The sequence below is a fragment of the Lutra lutra genome, chromosome 4 (genome assembly GCF_902655055.1).
Source record: "Lutra lutra chromosome 4, mLutLut1.2, whole genome shotgun sequence".
Lineage (NCBI taxonomy): Eukaryota > Metazoa > Chordata > Mammalia > Carnivora > Mustelidae > Lutra > Lutra lutra.
The window spans coordinates 91,712,196-91,733,016 of NC_062281.1; the positions used below are offsets into that span (position 1 = coordinate 91,712,196).

General features: G+C 44.3%; 1 non-coding gene across 1 annotated transcript; it reads right to left on the bottom strand.

Moving 5' to 3' along the window:
- Nucleotides 1–257: 257 nt before the first annotated feature.
- TRNAN-GUU (transfer RNA asparagine (anticodon GUU)) lies at nucleotides 258–331 on the bottom strand. The gene has a single exon. It is a non-coding gene; the product is annotated as a tRNA-Asn (tRNA).
- Between the last annotated feature and the right edge of the window lie 20,490 nt (nucleotides 332–20,821).

Below are 20,821 nucleotides of genomic sequence, written 5' to 3' on the forward strand. Positions count from 1 at the left end.
GCTAATTTTCATGGACATAGCAGAAAACAACAACAACAAACTGTCATGGAATACTGCAGTTATACGCATGCCAGATGATAGGCCAGCCCATACTCTAAAGAGAATCAGGTTGGGGAGATGGGGCCGGTGGGTCTTATTTAAGAGCTGATGTAAATTAGATAGGACCCGGAATCCAGTAACATAGATTTTATGTGAGGAAACGGGCAGGTGGTAAACAGCAGGAAAGACGCTGAACTCAAGTTAAAACTTAGGCACGCCGTCCCTGGGTGGGCTCGAACCACCAACCTTTCGGTTAACAGCCGAACGCGCTAACCGATTGCGCCACAGAGACACAAGCTCCCCGTCCTCCCCCGCCTTCTTAGGTAGTCAGTAGCTCCTTACCTCTCGACGTGCCGCGCACTGGACAATAGACGTTCCAAAGCCTTGGAAAACCAGAGACTAGGATCGGAGCGGATGCCGCGTGCTCATCACGTGAAACCTCGGCGCCGGGCGATTCTGAAGACAAAAGGGCACCCCAACGGCCTCTCCCCCTTTGCTCCCCACCCGGTGCCTTAAACGCTAGGGTCCTCGTGGTCTGAGGCGAGTGGGCTCCGCGGGACGGTGCAAGTCGGTGGGCTCGCCTGATGGCACTTGCCGTTTCTCCGCCTTCACCAGACCGCCCTTCGTCGCCACCTGTCCTCAGGGGTGCGGGGGACCTGCACCAGGACCGCTGTGCGGGCTGGAGGGGGTGGGAAGAATACAAGCGGTCAGAAGGAGAGCATCTGTCCACATTCGGGGATGCCTTCGGGGCGGGGGGGGTGGGGGTGGGGGCGCTTCCGCTGCCTTCTTCGGTTTCCCGTGCCAAGCAGGGAAGCTCTGCGCGGGCAGCGGTCGTGGTGATGGTCGCTCTAACGTCCCCACGCCGAGACTGGGGGTCACACACGCACCAGGACGCTCTCCTGGCACTTGTCAGATTCCACTGTCGTCTTTAGCTCTTAGGCCCTTCGTGAATGGAAATCCTGAAAAACTTTTCAAATGGAAATTTCTTTTTTTCCAAACTCCTCAAACTTCTAACAGTTCATGGTGCGGCATCCCCAGCGGACGCCCCAGAAAGGGCCTACGTACGGCGGGCCGTCAGCTCGCTTCGGCCGCGCGCGCCCAGCCCCTCCCCACGCGCGCCGCGGGCTTTCCGTGGGGGCGGGCGTGGGCGCCTGCCGCCGGAAGGCACCGAGAGAAAGGGGAGCGCCGGGGGTGGGGGGCGAGAAGCCGCGGAGGCACGTGTCCGGGGGCAATGAGACTTCCTAGGCGGCCTGGGCAGCGGTGAGGGCCCGATCCTGGAGAGAGGAGAATGCTGCTTTTATCCTAGCCGGATAAGGAAGGAAGGAAAAAGAGAACCCGAAAGAAGGAAAACCGCGTAGACCTGTAGCTCTGTTTAAAAAAGGGGGACGGGGAGCAGCAAAATACCATCGAGGCTGTTAGAACGACTTAGAACACAGCGGTTGCCAGCCGGCCCACGGCTCTCGGTCATCGTACAGTGCTCAGTACTCTGCGTTGCACTCGGCTGCAATCGCCTCAAAGCAGAGTCTGGTCAGGTTGTGGCGAGTGTTAAAATTCTGCAGAGTCGCGCCACTTACCAGCGGCTCCGGAGCACGGTTTCCCGAGACCCCCGCGCTCTGCGCTGAGAAAAGGGGAAACCGCACAGTGCGCGCTGGACTTACAGGCATCTCGAAATGCTGGACTGCCCCACGTCTGGAAGGAGGTGAGGGAGGAGTCACCTTGTATTGATATCTTTCTAAAAATCAGTGGTGAGGCTACAGCCATTTTTCTGGTTGAGGTATTTCAAACATCAGTAGGGCCTTTTTAGACCAAAATAGGAACGAAATGAAATGAGACTTCGCACTTTAGCTGGATACTTTAAATAAAATCCAACGAATAAAATGAAATCTTAACATTTTTTTCTTCGAACAGTAAATGACTGAACATAGAGTGCACAAATCTGAAGCGCACAGCCCAGTGAATTTTGCTTAAAGTAACTGGTATCTCGATCAAATTAGGGAAAATTTATCTTAGTCCAAAAATTTAGAGTTCCTTTCCAGTTGTTAAAAAAGAATCTGAAAGATCGAATGAAATGGGGCCTCTTGCGTGAAGGGGTTTTAAAATGAAGCCGGGGGGGGGGGGGGGGGCGCCTTGGTGGCGCAGCGGGTTAAGCCTCTCTCTTTGGCTGGGGTTGTGATCTCAGAGTCCTGGAATCCTGGAATCGAGCCCCACATCGGGCTCTCTGCTTGGCGGGGAGCCTGCTTCCCCCTCTCTCTCTGCCGGCCTCTCTGCCTACTTGTGATCTCTCTCTCTCCCTCTGTCAAAATGAATAGATAAAATCTTAAAATAATAATAATAATAATAATAAAAAGAGAATAAATAAAATGGAGGCAGGAAGCCATTAAGGAGATGGGCTTTTACGCATGCCTCCACTGGGTAGAATCAGGAATTTTTGAGTTGAGCCAAACCCCAAATATTACAAGGACTGAGCCCGAAAATATGTAACTTGCCACAGGAAGAGACTTTGCTTAGTGATAACCCTAGCAATCAATCATAGTCAAGATTAGCTTTCTGCCATCAACCCCAGTGGAAAGTCTGCTAGGGTCGCTCTGGCGGCTTGATGGGTTAAGTGTCAGATCTGGGATCTCAAAGTCTTGAGTTCAAGAAGCCTCCTATTGGACTCTGTACTCCGTGCCACTTGGGACTCTACCTGGAAAAGTTTTTAAAAGGGGGTGGGGTGGGAGTTCTCGCTAAGCAACTCTTTAGGTTGTTATTCAAGTATGTGTGCCGAATTGCAGTTCTTTGATCCCAAATAAACAGTCTTATTAACCATTGCCTCCTGACGCCTTTAGGTTGCATGCCTGCTGTCAGAAGCAGGACCTGAAGCGACTTCACAGCAGGGCCAGTGGCTCCTGGAAGCCGCTGCAGTACCCATAGGAGACTTCTGTGCTCAGGGACAGTGTATGAAGAGCCTTTCACTTGTACTGAGTCCTCTTAAACGTACCAACCTCTCTGCTTCCGGTTGGGGTCGTTGTCTTTCTTAGGGATCGGGTGGGTGGCTGCCCAGAGAGAGAGAGATGCTCATTATGCCACTGCAGGGTTTTCACTATTGAGGAGTACTCTTTGTTTCAAAGGCTTGCAAAACTTGTGATGCCCAGGGTTTTACAACAACTGTTGGATCATTTAAAATTGCAGTGACCATTCCAGGAAACCTTTGGGAGCACCCTTAAAAAAGAGGATTCCAAACCTCTCTGAGACAATGGAATGCATTCTTTGAATAGTATACAAAGGACAAAGTAAGTCCAAAACACCTCTGAAACTTTCCTTACACGGAATGCATAATAATGATAAAATCTTAATAAAGACTTTGGTCATCAGAGCAGGAAGCCTTAAATTAGTCCATCTGCTAGAAACGTAATTTGGATCCATCTATTCTCTTGAGCTTTCCCCTGAGACATAGCTAAAATTAAAACAAAACAAAACTATAAGATCTCTGTGTTTGTGTGCATATATGTATGTTACAGATATGGTATGTTTCTACCTTAGGATGGTATCGCCAAATTAATTTTAAAACAGTTCTGCTTGGGCGCCTGGGTGGCTCAGTTGCTTGAGCAGCTGCCTTCAGCTCGGGTTATGATCCCGGACTTCCAGGATCGAGTCCCGCATCGGGCTCCCAGCTCCTTGGGGAGTCTGCTTCTCCCTCTGACCCTCTCCTCTCTCGTGCTCTCTCTCACTCATTCTCCCTCAAATAAATAAATAAATAAAATCTTAAAAAAAAATAAAACAGTTCTGCTTAATTGGCTTAGGGAAAATTAAGTGTTTATAAATTAAGTATTCCTAAAGTTCTCAGAAATAGAATAAAGGCTAACCCAAATGTTTTCAAGTTCATATAATTTAGGATAATCTTCGGTAAATAAAAGCTAATTCAGGTTTGTTGATTTAATAAAAACAAGAGCATCTTCAGTTGTCTGCATTAAATATAATGCAGATAAACAACTTCTTCTACTTGGGTTTACTAATCAAATAAGCTTGTGTTATCTCTGTGTTACAAAATTTGTGAATGAAAGAAATAAAATGATTAGTTTCGGGCCCCTGGGTGGCTCAGTCAGTTAAGCTTCTGACTCTTGATCTCAGCTCAGGCCCTACTTTGGGCTCCAAGCTGGGCGTAGACCCTACTTAAGAAAAAAAAGAAAGAAAGAAGGGTGATTAACTGTTCAATGTCGAATCCAAGTATAAATTGTTAAAAACAAATAATTTAAATAAATATGAATGAGACCGTTTGTACTGTTAAACTAAATAGTGGATATTCATTGAATATCTAAATCATTTCCAAAAAAGATGAACATTAATTGCTAAACATAGTTTATCTAGCTTTGGCTTTTTAATTTTTACCAAAAAATTATTATGAGAAGGAATATATCTCTAAAAATTTTGAAATGTTTTTATTAAGTTTGCTAATATACTACAGGATGCTAATTTATAATGGACAGTTGCCTGCCTCTTTTTTTTAAGTTTTTAAAATTTTTTTATTAACATGTAACGTATTATCAGCCCCAGGGGTACAGGTCTGTGAATCGCCAGGTTTACACACTTCACAGCACTCACCATAGCACACCTTCCCCAAAGTCCATAACCCCACCACCCTCTCCCTAACCCCCTACCCCCGGCAACCCTCAGTTTGTTTTGTGAGATGATCCCATCTTGTTTCATTTATTCTTTTCCTATCCCCCATAACCCCCGACGTTGCATCTCCACTTCCTCGTATCAGGGAGATCATATGATAATTGTCTTTCTCTGATTGACTTATTTCGCTAAGCACAATACCCTCTAGTTCCATCCACATTGTGGCAAATGGCAAGATTTCATTTATTTTGACGGCTGCATAGTATTCCATTGTGTGTGTGTGTGTGTGTGTGTGTGTGTGTGTACATACATACATACACCACATCTTCTTTATCCATTCATCTGTTGATGAACATCTAGGTTCTTTCCATAGTTTGGCTATTGTGGACATTGCTGCTATAAACATTCGGGTGCACGTGCCCCTTTGGATCACTACATTTGTATCTTTAGGGTAAATACCCAGCAGTGCAATTGCTGGGTTGTAGGGTAGCTCTATTTTCAACTTTTGAGGAACCTCCATGCTGTTTTCCAGAATGGTTGCACCAGCTTGCATTCCCACCAACAGTATAGGAGGGTTAGTTGCCTGCCTCTTAATAGTCACTAAAAAGCAAAGATTACAAGTGGTTAAAAAGGTTGGAAAAGGAGCTAAAAATACAAATGAATCAAAGAGAAAAATGTCAAAACACTTAGAACAGTAAGCATACATGAACTCTGCATATGTCATGTGCATTGATGTGCTGAGAGAATGCACACAAGGGAGCAGGTGTGCCTTTGGAAGAGGAAGAATCCGTGAACTTTCCTAAGAGCTTTCTCCTACTGTGGAAGGATTTATTGTAAATTCTGTTTTTTCAAACTGCTGTCATAGACCATTAATGAGTTCTGATGAACGTTTATTTAAGTAGAAAATACAAATATTATCTCTATCTGCTTATGTAGTTGAATGGATGATATATGTATCTTCAATTTTATCTGTAATTTATAGATTTTATTATAGGGGTATTTATCCATATAGAATAAAAAAGAAAAAATTTTACTTAAAAAAGTAGAAAGGAGAGTACATGCCTGGCCTATATGGAAAATAAGCAACACATGGCAGTTTATTAAACTTTTACTTCAGTTACTTATATGGTTTTATACGTGTATGCGCTGAGACATAATACACAGACTATTTCTTGCTGTGAAATGATGCAACATGTTTGAAAGCCGCTGCTTTTGTACCGCAGTAAACTGAACGACGAAGGTTCTGTGTGGCCAGTAGAAAAGGCCAATATGGGAGCAGTCATCCTTTCTGTCCTGTACATGCACCGTGGTCACTCCTCAAAGCCAGGCTACAGCCGCTCTTTGGTGGATTCATAACTTTGTTGCCTTGTCTTTTATGATTTATAGCCAGGCAGCAACCTTTGTTTGAAAGAACTTCTCCTTTTTCAATCTTAAGCATGAATGCTGCCTGACATAGCTTTACATCACACTTCAGTGAACCAGTGGCATCTGGAGCAAGGAATCCTTACGCATCACTTCTTCCTTGTTTGGTTACACAGCTGTGCTCGAGGACCGCTTTCTCTTCTTGGGAGCTTTAGGATTAGCCTGGCCTCTGCACCAGTCTTGGACCTCCCTCCTGGGTATTCTGCTGGGTGCAAAAGCCCCGCTGTGCTACCAGGCTTCGCTCGATTTAGCTACTGCACAGATCCAGCTTTCGAGTGTTGTTGCCCCAGTACAATGAAAGGGATTCTGAATGGTTTGTTCCCTGTCTAGATCCAGGCTCACCCACTTCTCTTCAATAAATGGCATACACATGAATTTCCACCAGCGACTAGGGTCTTAGAAGAAGTACTGGCGAGTCAGCCTTTAGTTATCCTTCACCTTTAATCCTTTCTTCCCTCCCAAAAGCTGGAACAACTGTCTGTTCTGAATTTATTCAATCCCTAGTCTTTACTGATGGTTACTTATCCTACCCAATGAACCAATCAAACACTCTCAGGACCCCTTTCATGCAATACCATCAGTGCTGACGCACATACACCACGCACACGTGCACATACCCACTTATACACATAGGTACATACGGTTCCAGTAAAGCCGAGAACACGATAAGCATATTTTTCACAATTAATTATCATTGTTCTGGAAAGTCAGTGCAATTAGGTGGGAAAACAAGACCAGCAGTATAAATATATTTGCAAAAATGAGGTCAAAGTATTTTATGTAATAGATCTATAAATGCAAGAAAATCAATGGTAAACTATAGGAACTAGTAAGAATTAATTAAAATCACCATTTATTGCTGAGTGGAACACATTTTAAAAACTGGATGAATATTTTGACCTCCTTTTAATTATTTGAAATGATGTCTGTGCATGTGTGCACACGTGTGTGGGTATATGTGGTGTGTAAGGAAGAGAATGTTAAAATGGTGACAGTGGTTCTCTCTTTGGGTGATAAGATTATAACTACTTGTTTTTTTCCTTATCTATAGTTTCCAGATTTTCTATAATGAACATACGTTTTTATAATAAAAAGGTAAGTTTTAAGGGGCGCCTGGGTGGCTCAGTGGATTAAAGCCTCTGCCTTTGGCTCAGGTCATGATCCCAGGGTTGTGGGATCGAGCCCCGCATCGGGCTCTCTGCTCAGCGGGGAGCCTGCTTCCCCCTCCTCTCTGCCTGCCTCTCTGCCTACTTGTGATCTCTGTCTGTCTGTCAAATAAATAAATAAAATCTTTAAAAAAAAAAAAGGTAAGTTTTAAAATGGAAGAAAAAAAAAAAAAAAGAACCTCCCCCACGTTTTAAAACTACTTGCAAGGCCGGGATTCTGGTGATGGCTTCTTTGATATTGATACCCTCTGCCGTCTGTTGGGAACCTGTTCCATCTTTTAAATCTTTATTCTGCCTACTCAGAGCAACCCTCTTCAGCAATATGGGAATCCCGTTGTGCCTCCTTGTTCTGTCATTCCCAGTCTAGCAGAACAATGTCAGGATGAACCTATAAAAATTAATGGATTTCAAGAAAAAAAAAAGAATGGGTTTCATACTGTAATTTACTTATGTAAGACAGAAACTTAATATCCTTTCATTTGCTAAAAGGACAAAGATTTCCTGTACTTTTTTTTAATATTTTATTTATTTGACAGAGAGGGAGAGAGGGCGAGAGATATCACAAGTAGGCAGAGAGGCAGGCAGAGAGAGGGGGAAGCGGGCTCCCTGCTGAGCAGAGACCCCCCCCCGCCCGACCCCCGATGTAGGGCTCCATGTAGGGCTCGATCCCAGGACCTCGAGATCATGACCTGAGCTGAAGGCAGAGGCCTAACCCACTGAGCCACCCAGGCGCCCCATTTTCCTATACTATTGGTCTGCAACCTGAGAGGAGATTTAAAAAGGAGCAAAGATTTCATGTTTTATCAAAATAATTTTCTGTGCTTTATCAGGTCTTTTATGGGTTTTGCTCAACTATGTAACCTCCTGGTATTGGCCTTTAAAATCTTTTGTTGTCACTGTGGTCAAATACATAATTAAGTATTGATTCACAATCTGTGATCCTACTTAGTCTGGTATCTAAAACCTTTTGGTATTTTTGACAAACTTGCATCCACCTTGGCCACTTTCCTTCTTTCTTTTCCTTTTTTTAAAGATTTTATTTATTTATTTGACAGAGAGAGATCACAAGCAGGCAGGCAGAGAGAGAGAGAGAGAGGAAAACAGGCTCCCCGCTGAGCAGAGAGCCCGATGTGGGGCTCGATCCCAGGACTCCATCCCAGGACCCTGTGATCATGACCTGAGCTGAAGGCAGAGGCTTAACCCTCTGAGCCACCCAGGCGCCCCACCTTGGCCATTTTCAAAGTTCTTGGACATTCAAAATTAGACTCAGGAGAAGCAAAGACAAATTCTTGGCTGATTAAGCAGCAAGGACCCCCTGCCTTAAAATTTATCAAAACCGAGGCCCTCATAGGCAATTATGTCCTGAAGGAAAATCTGAAAGTCCTTTTTAAGGATGTTCAATCTAGGACATCCCACAAAGAAAAACCTTATTGGGCTGACCACAGTTGTAGTATCAGTCCACTGACTGATTTATGGTACGGCCCAAACAAGAAACCTGTCTTGCCACAGTCCATGAAAAGACCCCTCATGAAAATGACTCATCATCAGCTGACCCACTGGGCAGCTGATAAACTTAGAAATCTCGTGAAACAATATGAGAGGAGCTGTATTTCTAGGACCACCAATGAAGCACAATTAACTGGTACAGTATCTTTTTTTTTAAAACCAATAACTTGTTATTTTTTTTTAAAGATTTTACTTATTTATTTGACAGGTGGAGATCACAGAGAAGCAGGCAGAGAGAGAGAGGAGGAAGCAGGCTCCCTGCTGAGCGGAGAGCCTGATGCGGGGCTCCATCCCAGGACTCTGGGATCATGACCTGAGCTGAAGGCAGAGGCTTTAACCCACTGAGCCACCCAGGCGCCCCTGTAATTTTCTTTATAACACTTTTCGTAATCATTTTATTGGGGAACCTCCTTTGTCTATTTCTCTATGAAGTAATATGGCAGTATTTGTAATGTGTCCTTATACTCCTTGTGGACCTCTCTGCAGGAAATGAAGAATTCCACGAATGGGCTTATACTTGGCATTTTAACTTGGAGAACACCCTTCAGATTCTTTGGGGAATTAATCATGAAGGACTGTTGGATTGAGGTATTGGGGCTGTTACTTGTCCTAATAAGTATGCTAACTCTTGTTGCAATATTACACAGTAAGTAAGACTCCTTAGTTGGTGGTAAAACCCTGTAATATTGAAAAACTCACTGCTTTCATAGGTTATTTGCTGTACAGACTGAATCTCTTACTTGTTCATTCCTCTATCCTGCCTGAAACCCATATAGTAGCCAAAATACCTTACTGACTTTATCTAAGTTCTTCTTACAATGGCCTGTTATCAGGAATAAATCGTAGCCCCTGGGTTAACAATATTTTTTTCTTGTGACCCTCATTGCCAATGGTCAAGCCTTACCATATCTTTTTGCCCCTACCCTGCAAGAAACCATCATCTGACTCTACAAACCTGACTGACTGTTGATTTGTGCCAGAACAAACCATACTCGTGAGATACCTGAATGAATAGCTTGGCCTCTATCCCAAGAGAGATAGAAAAATTTTATTGGTAAGAATGTATAGTATTCTCTGTGTCCTTAAAAAATATTCAACCACTTTTTCTTTAGCTAATAACTTCCTTGCCCTACCCTCCTTCCTATAAAAACCTTCCTTTTTAAAAACAAAAACAAAAACAAAACAAAAACAAAAAACCTTCCAAGGCTCAAAATGCGTCTCCTTGGAGCATCTCTGCTTGCTACATGGGATGCTGGTTTATGGATGGCCTTAAAAAGCCAATTGGATCTTCATATTTACTAGGTTGAATTTCATTTCATGGGATATCGATATATATTTTTAAAGATTTATTCATTCATTCATTTATTTATTTATTTATTAGAGAGAAAGAGAGAGAGAGCGAGCCCGTGCATCGGGGAATGGCAGAGGGAAGGAGGGAGAATCCCAGGCAGACTCTGTGCCCAGCACAGAGCCAATGGGGTTCGACATGGGGCTCGATCTCACGACCCTGAGATCACAACCTGGAGATCACAACCTGAGCCAAAACCGAGTCATTGTTTAACTGACTGTGCCACCCAGGCGCCCCTGGGATTGGCCGTGTTGGGCTCTCTGCTCAGCGGGGAGCCTGCTTCCCTTCCTCTCTCTCTGCTGCCTCTCTGCCTACTTGTGATCTCTGTCAAATGAATAAATAAAATCTTTAAAAAAAAATTTTTTAGCCATTTTGATAGGTATGCAATGGTTTATCAGGGCATTTTAAATTTGTGCTTCTAAGGAGTGGTGGATGATATTGAGAATTCTTTCTTATGCCTCTTGGCCCTAAAGAAATCTTCTTTTGTGAAGAGATTCCAAGTGTTTTGTCCACTTTTATAATTGGCTTGACTTTTTTTTTTTTTTTACTTTTTACATAAACTTTTTTTTTAAAGACTTTATTTATTTATTTATTTGAGAGAGAGACAGTGAGAGAGCATGAGCAAGGAGAAGGTCAGAGGGAGAAGCAGACTCCCCGTGGAGCCGGGAGCCTAATGATGGGGGACCTAATCCCGGTACTCTGGGATCATGACCTGAGCTGAAGACAGTTGCTTAACCAACTGAGCCACCCAGGCGCCCTTATGTAAACTTTTTATATTAGAACAGATTTAGATTTATAGAAAAGTTGAGAAGATAGTACAGAAGATTCCCATATACCGTGCATTCAGTTTCCCCTACAATTTGCATTTTACATTAGAGTGGTATGTTTGTCATAATTGAATGAATACATTATTATTAACTAAAGGTCATATTTTATTCAGATTTCCTTAGTTTTTTACATAATGACCTTTTCTTATTCCAGGATTCTACCCAGAATATCCCGTTATATTCTCCTTATGCTCTTCTTGACTGTCACAGTCTCTCAGATTTCCCTTGTATAATGACCTTGAAAATTCTCAGGAGTACAGGTCACGGACTTTGTAGACTGTCCCTCAACTGGGATTTGTCTGATGTTTTTCTCACAATCAGGGGTTATGGGTTTTGGGAGGTAAAGCACCATTCTCATCACTTTGTATTATGGAAGTTGTTAAAAGAAAACCACAGGCTCAAAATAGCATCATTTAGGTTAAACCCCAAGAAAGTAAACCAAAACTTCATACCTAACCTAAACTGCAGGTTCAGCCCCCCAGAATGTAACCTTTAACCAGTCAACATGGAATTTCTTGGTCAATACTAGGGACTTTACTGGTACACCCCTTCCTCTCACCCTAGGAGGGCAACCTTGCCTAAATAACATATTCCCTGCTGATAAGTACCTTGGTCTTGTCTTGTCTTTCTTCTTCTTTTTTCCTTAAAGTCTTCTCTTGGCCTTTAAAAACTCCTTTTGGAGTCAGCTGAATGGTTTAGTTGGTTGAGCGTCCGACTCTTGGTTTCGGCTCAGGTCCTGATCTCAGCGTGCTGGAATCCGGCACCACGTGGGTCTCTGTGCCGAGCGTGCGGAGCGTGGAGTTGGGCGTGGAGTTGGTTTAGGATTCTCTCTCTCTCTGCCCCAGCCCACCCCTGTTCCCTTTCTCTCTCTCTCTCTCTCTCTCTCTCTCTCTCAAATAAGTAAATCTTAAAAAAAACAAAAAACCCTCCTTTTATTTAGCCCAGCAGAACTCCCCTCTGCTTATTGGTTGGAATGCTGCCTGACTCAGGAATCATTTTTAAAAAAAAACAACAACACAGTTTGATCGTCAAATTTATTCAGTCGAATTGTATTACTGTTTAAAAAGATAGATTTATTTATTTATTTATTTATTATTTATTTATTAGAGAGAGAGGGAGAGCACGTGTGAGCTCAGGAGCTGGGTGGGGAAGGAGCAGAGCTGGACTCAAGGCTGGATCCCACAACCCTGAGATCAGTTGAAATCAGGAGTCCGAAACTCAACCGGCTAAGCCACCCAGGCGCCCCAGAACTCTATTTCTTAACAATATGTACTATTACATTATTTATCTCTATTGATGTTAATCTTGATCAGCTGGCTGAGGCAGTGTTTGTTAGGCTTCTCCGCTGTAAAATCACTTTTTATCCCATTTCCATGGGTAGGGAAGTGAGTAGCCCACAGTTAGTGTAGTAGCTACATAAAATTTGGGATACTTCTGCATGGGACATTTGTCTATTTTCCCCTATTCATTTTTCTATCTATTTACTTACATCCAATATGTACATGCGGATATTTATGTATTTTAAAAGATTTTATTTAATGAGAGAGAGTGAGATCACGAGCAGGGAGAAGGGGCAGAGGCACAGGGAGAAGCAGACTCCCGGCTGAGGAGGGAGTCCAGTGCGTGGTTGGGGGGTGGGGGGGCGGGCGCTTCGGGGCTTGATTTCAGGGCTTGATCCCATCGCTCAATCGCAGGACCCTGGGATTGTAACCGTCCCTCAGGATAATATGCTGCTTAAAATATAACTATGAGGAGTGTATTGGTCATGCACGCAGGCTTAAAAATGACCTTGAGAAAAACCTGTACTAGCAGCGGGCCACCTGGGGGAGAGGATGGTACCTGTCCTTGAAGCCGGACAGCCAGGAACACCCAGCCCACTCCGGGCGGAATACCGTCGTCTGCTTCCCTTTTTCCGTTGTCTCCCTAGCCCCAGAGAAAGCTGCTGTGAAGGTAATCCCTTCAAGTGCGCTTGCCCTCCTACAAATTCCAAGCTGCTCGACCAGGCACACCCTACTCTTCTTCTTGTTTACCTACAAGATTTGTGACCTATGTCTTCTTCCTCTTTGTTGGTTGTTATCTTGTATCTAATAAATAAGTGCTGACTGGCCTGTGCTTCGTTTTCCTCCCCTGCGCCTTTAGGAAGCGGCAAGTGGCACCCAAAGAGGACCGAAAGGAACAGGACAAGAAGCCCAACGTGAGTTTTTGCAGGGCTGTGCCTCACCCTCCTCCCCCCACCCCCTGCCCGAGAGTGGTGGGTACTTGCCAGGGTATGGCCAGTGCAGTGTGTTCAGAAGTTTTACTTCGAACTCTCTATCTGGTGTTGGGGCAAGTTAGGGCCCCTGGGGTCTTGACCTTCAGGGAACAACTGCCACAATAGGGAAAGAAAGTGGAACTAAACTTCTCTGGTTATTTCCAGGGCAGAAGACATGGAGGAATTAGTGTGCACAGGGACTTTGGAGAGGCTATGTCCTTCGGGTGGTAGGTGTGTTGATGGGTCTTTGAGGTATTGCATATTTGGGTCTAAAACCAGTGTTAAACCAGTGTTAACTTTTATTCTTTCTCCTGGTGGTCCCTGGAATCCAGAGTCATCATGTCACTGATTCCATGCTAGACTTGGACAGACCTTTGGGCCACGTCTCACTATGCAGTGGGGATCAAGAAATGAATTCTCAAACGGAGAGACATTGCAGGGTTGGCAGACACCCTGGTGGAGGGGAAGGAATTAGGGGAACAAGGAAGGGGGGGGATACCTGGGGGGAAGAATCCACAGGGAGATGAGGGGAACTCTGTAGAGGTAGGCCTCAGTCTTTGGTGGTTGTGGTAAAATCAAGAATGAGTTCCCACGTGTAGAGCAACATGTACAGTGAAATAATTTCCGTTACTGTTGTGTTATAGTCCATCAGGAAATCTTCTCTTTAGGGGATCACTTTTATACTGAGGGATGGGTAAGCCCCACTGGGGTAGGCCATGACAGTCATCAGCCCTGCAGTTTTGGAGAAGGAAACTCTGGCAAAGAACACCCAGGGATCATCAGGCGTGTCTACACCTGTTTCACTCAACAAAGCTTATGCGGGTCCCAGATATCAAACTGCACGCCACATTGGCAAATTGAGTAAGTGCTGCCAGTAATTCCTTTCTTGAAGGAATAAGAAATGATTGAGCCAGCGCCATGGGAGTGAGACGCAAGGTCAGAACCTAAATGATTTTCTCCATCTTGTAGCTCTGCTCCCTCTGAACATCAACCACCTGCACACACCAGTTCACAGTTGCCTTCAGTCTCTGTGGAGGTTTATAAATTTTCATAATTTCTGTAGTCCTGTTTCTTCCTTCTGTAATTCTAACATGGTAGCTTTTTGAGTTGGTCAACAGCCCAGACCAGTTCAACATCCTGGATCATTCGTCTGGTTTTGGTATTGTTAGAGTAGGCGGTCAGTTGGGTTTGGACGGGATAGCTGGAGGTCAGCAATGAGGAAGTCATCACCAGCTATCTGGGAGGTCAGAGGCCTGTCTGGGCAGCACTCCACAAAAAGCTGGATCAAACCAGACAGGCCCAAGGTGGCCAGTGCCAGGACAGGAAACCCTTGACCAAATTAAGAAGGGAGAAAAAAAAAAAAAAAAGGGAAACCCAGCCTCCCACCGCAAAGGTAGTAAGCTTGTTGATACCGATCATCAGTGAAGGACACCCTACCCCCCCCACCCGCCATCCAGCTCCCTCTTGCTCTAGCTCTACCTGTCCCTCTCCCTTTCTCTCCTCTCCCTCTCTTCAGGACTGGCTGGAATGAGGCCTCAGGGTCCGGTGTCTCCCCAGTTCACCTGGCACAGTAGGTTAAAAAGAAACCAGGCCCCAAATGGTACCACTTAAAAAGACCCCAACCCAGTAAGAAAACACTTACTACTTAACCTAACTGCAGTTTCAGCCTCCCAAAAATGTCACCTTTGACTAGTCAACGTGGAATTTCTTGGTCAATAGTAGGAACTTCACTGATAGACCCCCACTCCTCCCCCTCTGAGGGCAACCTTGCCTAAACTATGCATTCTGGCTCACAAATTCCTTTCCTCTTTTATTTTTAAGCCCTCTGCGTGTCTTTAAAAACCTTTGCTCTCGGGGCGCCTGGGTGGCTCAGTGGGTTAAAGCCTCTGCCTTCGGCTCAGGTCATGATCCCAGGGTCCTGGGATCGAGCCCCGCATCGGGCTCTCTGCTCTGCAGGGAGCCTGCTTCCTCCCCTCTCTCTCTCTCTCTGCCTGCCTCTCTGCCTACTTGTGATCTCTCTCTGTCAAATAAACAAAATCTTAAAAAAAAAAACAAAAAACCTTTGCTCTCTGTAAACTCAGCAGAGTTCCCCTGTACTTGCTAGATGGGATGCTGCCTGATTTGTGACTCATTTAATAAAGCCAATTAGAGCTTCAGATTTCATGGGTTTGGTATTTCTAAGAATTGGTGCAGCATAGGAATTCAAAGTGAACTTCTAGTGGCTTTCAGGGATAATGAAAAGCAGGCATGGTGCCTCCTGAGCTCAGTCTGTCTTGGTCTTTCCAAGGACTATTGGTAAGATTCTCTTGGTTTGAGCTCCCCTCTTTTTCTCCATTGGAGCTACTGATCTAATTGGCTTCTCAGTCCAGGGGTAATGGGGGTAGACAAGACGGACGGGAGGCTCTGAGAGAGCTGCAGTCCTTAGCCCTTGGTTCAGTCTGCTCTGTAGTTCCTTGTTGGGGTCCTTTCCCCATTTCCAGTCCATGGTTTCCATTTACTCGGATTCGCTGGTTGGTCCTTTCCTCATTTCCTGCGCACTCTGCATGTACCGAAGTCCGCTGGTTGAGTCCATGCTGGGAATTGCTGGTGGTATGCGGGGACTTCTCTTTGCCAGTAACATCTTTTGGTTACTGCTGTTGTGTTGAGGTGCCCTTGTTTGTCTTGTCTTGTGTGAACAGAGGCTTAGGTAATGGGATTCTGAAATTCTAGGGGCAAGCGCGCCACCTTCTGGCCAGCCTGCTTGCTTTGTGTTGAAAAACTTGTGGGGCCAGGAGCTGTGAATAACTACAGAGATGGCAGAGTTTTACTCGAAATACAACTTGGAATTACAATGGCCATGATGCGGGACATTGCAAGTACCTAAGATAAGTGAAGAAGTGTATTTAAAAGTAAGGGCTTTCAAATTTAAACAGATACCTGTTTAAGGGATACCTGTTTCAGTTGGCGAGCCACAGCCTCCAGATGCCTTCCAGTTTATTGAAAGACTCATTGCAAAAGGCTCATGGAGAATTAAAAGACTATAACTTTGATGTAACTCCTGTTGAACCCCTCTATCGTCTGAGTACCCATTCCGATAATCCTCTGAATTGTTTTTCAACTCTGAAGAGACGACACCGCTGTAAACAAAAGTCCTCCCAAGACGATGGCCTTACAGACAATTCCATACCTACCTTCAAGAGAGGGCCCCATATGGGCCTCTCCCAGAGTTGATGAACACGAGAGATTCTCTGGTAAACTGCTGTATTATTCCTTTAACCAGACAAGGGGTAACTCTGGTAAATACCAGAGCCTGCACAGGGGATCCTGGAAAAACTGGCAGAAGCCAGTGAAGGGTGGAAACTCTCACCAGAATCAGTTCTGAATTTCTTTCTGTAGCACCCAGTTGAGAGAGAGAAAAAAATTCACATTGTCCCTTTCTTTTCGGATCCAAGCCCATTATATTGATCCTTTCTCTCCCTGGGATAGCTATTGTCGTCTTGTTTGTCTCGTTTTGCATTACTGGGCTAGGTGTTTGGTCTGCCTGGGGCGTCCAACTTGTGTTTCCTTTTGGTTGTCAGCGTGATTTTGGATTTTGGAAAGGTGATATCCTTTGCACCTTCTTTGGGGACCCAGCTTACACCCAAGCAGGGTTATTCAGTAATGCCAGAAACACTTGAAACTGAAACTGTACCCGGAGGGAAAGAAACAAAGCAGATAATATAGTTGGATAGGTGGCTCAGCCGAAGTTGTCATTTAACTTAAAACCCAAATCTTTCAGAAAGTGACAGCAGCTATCTTGATCTGACATAAGTTTTGCAGAAGTTAGCTCTAGAGGCAATTCAGAATTCACCTATTCCCTTACTGATCCCCAAACCTCCCCTGTTTATCTCCAAAAGACTTGTAAATTGTTTTGGCCTTAAATAAATTTGGCCTTAAAAAGAACCAAAGTAGGGGCGCCTGGGTGGCTCAGTGGGTTAAGGCCTCTGCCTTCGGCTCAGGTCGTGATCCCGGGGTCCTGTCCTGGGATCGAGCCCCGCATCGGGCTCTCTGCTCAGCGGGGAGCCTGCTTCTTCCTCTCTCTGCCTGCCTCTGCCTGCTTGTGATTTCTGTCTGTCAAATAAATAAATAAAATCTTAAAAAAAAAAAAAACAACCCAAAGTAACTATAGTGTCTCTGCACCCGTGTGTGTGTGTGTGTGTGTACTGTAATGTCAATATTTTTCTACCTGGATGGTACTGTTGAAATTAATTTGTAAAAGAGTTTCATTCATTTGGTTTGAAGGCAAGTGCTTGTAAGGATTGGGCACTCTTAAAACTCAGAAAGAAAGAAAAACTGGGGCACCTGAATGGCTCAGTCAGTTATAAGCATCTGGCTCTTGGTTTCAGCTCAGGTCTTGTGAGATAAGCCCCACATGAAGCTCCAAGCTAGGCATGGATTCTCTCTCTCCCTCTCCCTCTGCCCTTCCCCCACTTCCTCTATTTAAAAAAAAAAAAAAGGAAAGGAAAAGAAACTACCCAAGTGTCTTTTAAGTTTGTATGCTCTGGGAAAATACGGAATTAATAAAAGCTAGTTTAAGGGGTGCCTGGGTGATTCAGTGGGTTAAGCCTCTGTCTCAGGGTCCTGGGATTGAGCCCTGCATTGGGCTCCCTGCTCAGCAGGCTGCCTACTCCCCCCCCCCACCCCCCATTCCCCCCCACCCCTCCACCTCCGCCTGCTTGTGATCTCTGTCAAAGAAGTAAAATCTTTAAAAAAAAGAAATTTAAAAAACTAGTTTAAGGTTGATGGCTTAATTAAAACAGACACATCTTTAGAGTTACCAGCATTAAATATAAAACTTCTTTTTCACTGGAATTTACTAGTAGTTTCCCCAAATCCTTTTGGCAATCTGAAACCTTAACAGTTTCGCTAAGTTAGTTAAACGGTAAGTTAAATTTATTAAATATCTAGCTTATTTCCAAATAAGACAGAATATTAAAACATTAATTTTTGGCTTCTGATTGCAGAGAAACTAAAAGATATTTAAGTGTGTTAGTGCCACACTAGAAAATTTAAAAAGGCGAGTGCTTCTAGAAATTACAAAATATACTCAGAAATTTGCAAATCTAAAGAAGCTCGTGATACAGGCAGACTGGGTCTGAGCAGGACCAGCCAAGAGGGTCCTTGACTTGACGCAGGACAGAAATGAAACACAAGCCAGAGAACATGAAAACAGAGTTTCCTAAATAGGGTGAGTGACAGGTGGAGAATAGCAGACCAAGTAGCTGGAAGACTGGGAAAGGAAAGGATAAGTCTCCTTGAGGCTAGCAGTTTATATTGGAGAGGGTGTAGGGTTGTGTTTCTTCAAGAGTGTGGTAGGATCCAATCAGAGGTGTCAGGGGAACAGTAGGTGTTACTGCATAAATTAGGGAAGGTAGGGATATTGATGCCAGCGTTAGCAGAGGTTGGTTTGAAGCTAATACCCTGAACCATGTTTGGGATCTGGCTCTTCTTAGGTGTTAACGGGTGTTTGGGGTCTAGGACAGAACTCAGAGTATGATTAACTTCCTTGGTCCCCCTCGAAGTGGGAACATAGCTGCTTTGGCTGATTCAGGGGCAAAAGATGGAGTGTGTGTAAATGGGGCCTAGCAGAAAAACAGCAGAGATGGACACTTAGAATTTCTAAAACGGAGTCCCTTCAATTTCCTACCTCACTGCTGTAATAGTTCACAAGTGCTTATTATGACTAGACATTAAGGTTTCTAAGAGTTAAAAATTCTGATACAAGTAACTAAGACTACTGGAAATAATAAGGGAAATGTTTTCATATACAAGGAAAGTGAAATACGTGGTTTTGGTAAGAAAAAGGAGGAGGGATGGAAATACATTTTTGTTGAGGGAAAAGAAAGTACTTTTGTGTTAGTGACTAAGGTGAGACTGATAATTTTAAGAAGGAAAACATAGGACAACATCAGAATTTTTTTTTTTTTAACTAAATTCTACCCCACGGGGGGATCAAGCTCACAACCCCAAGATCAAGAGTTGCATGCTCCCCAGACTGAGCCAGCCAGGCGCGCCCCCAAAATCTGAATGTAAAAAGAAAGTTGTAGGTTTGTAAAATACATATGTGTGTGTGTGTGTGTGTGTGTGTGTGTGTACGTATATATGTATATATTTTTTTTTGAGAGAAATTTTAATACGTGATCAAGCTGGCTGACATACAAGGCAACAGCAACAGATTTCTATAAAGATAATGATACATTTGGATAATGTCCATTGTGGTCCTGCAAAGAATGGCCCCTTGTTGCCAGATTTTTGCCATCTTAAATGTCCTATACCCATGGCAAGCAGTCTGCTCCTGAATCAGAAAAACTAAGGTGGGTAAAGAATGGCTGTAAATTAAAGGAACAGCTGGGGCCAGTGGAAAACCAAGGTGGTCACTTGGTTCTTCCTGGCTCCCTAACAAACCCCATTTTTTGGGTTTTGCACTCTCTAACGTACCATAGTACATTTAAGTGGACTCAGATGATAAATAGACATTGGTGGAAAGACTTTACATAAAGTTACAGAACACAGTCTACCAGCAAAGTCTGACCTGTCCGGTCTATAATCCTGGGAAAACTCCCTTTGTTCTAGAAGCCTCAAACCTCCCTCTGGACCCTTCGAACACGTGCAGCTGGACTTCATTCAGTTGCCACCTGGTAGTAGAGGTTATCAATATGTTCTTGTTACTGTATGATATGTTTTCCAGATGGGCTGAGGTTTATCCTTACTGCAAGGCTGATGTCCTCACGATAGTGGAAAAACTGTTAGAAAGTGTGTTTCCCACTTGAATTATACCTTCCACGTTCTCCACATCCCTGGACAAATACAAACCCTGATGAAAACCTTGCAGACAGACTTTTTGGAATTCTCTCCCTTGTCAGTAATAGCAGCTACTGGAAGTGTGTAGTGTCTTCGCTCAGGGCTGTCGTCCACAGGTTAAAGAAGCCTTCCGAGATGGGCGTTCAAAGGATTCTGTCAGTCACAGTCTGTCTGGCCTGATGACTGGGTATTCTGGAAGTGTTGTCAGAGGGAGACAGCCCTTGAGCCTCATGCAGAGGAACCTTACCAAGTGTTCCTGACCACAGACACTGCTGCAAAACTAGGAAGCGTTGATCCTCAGGTCCACATCACACAGCTAAAAAAAGTTGCACGTGACACTTGAGTCGGCACAGATGCTGGAGACCTCCAAATCAGGCTGATGAAGAGAAGCAGCTGACATGGAGATCGACTGCTTCCGCCCCAGACGATGGATCAAGACTTCATACTTGAACTAATCACGAACCCCTTACTCCTCCTTTTCCTTTCCTTTCCCCTGGCATTGGCCTGGAAAGAGGAACACCTTCATCTTGACCCCCCAGGCCATTGCTAAGTGGGGGTAACCTCCGGAATTTAGAACAATCTTATTTCAGGCTAGGGAAAAACACAAAACACAACACAAAACAAAACAACCCTGTAATTCTGCCCCCAGCCTTTCACAAGCAAAAGAAGGCAGGCACCTCATTGGTGGAATTGCCATTTACATTGTGAGAGAGGACCTACCAGGAGGCTTTTGTGATTCGGGATTCACTCCTGTTGGCGGATCCCTTCTTCCTGGTAAGGGATAAAAGTAAATAAGGCGATGATCAGGAACTTCTTAATTTCCTTAGTTTTTAAAGATTTTTAT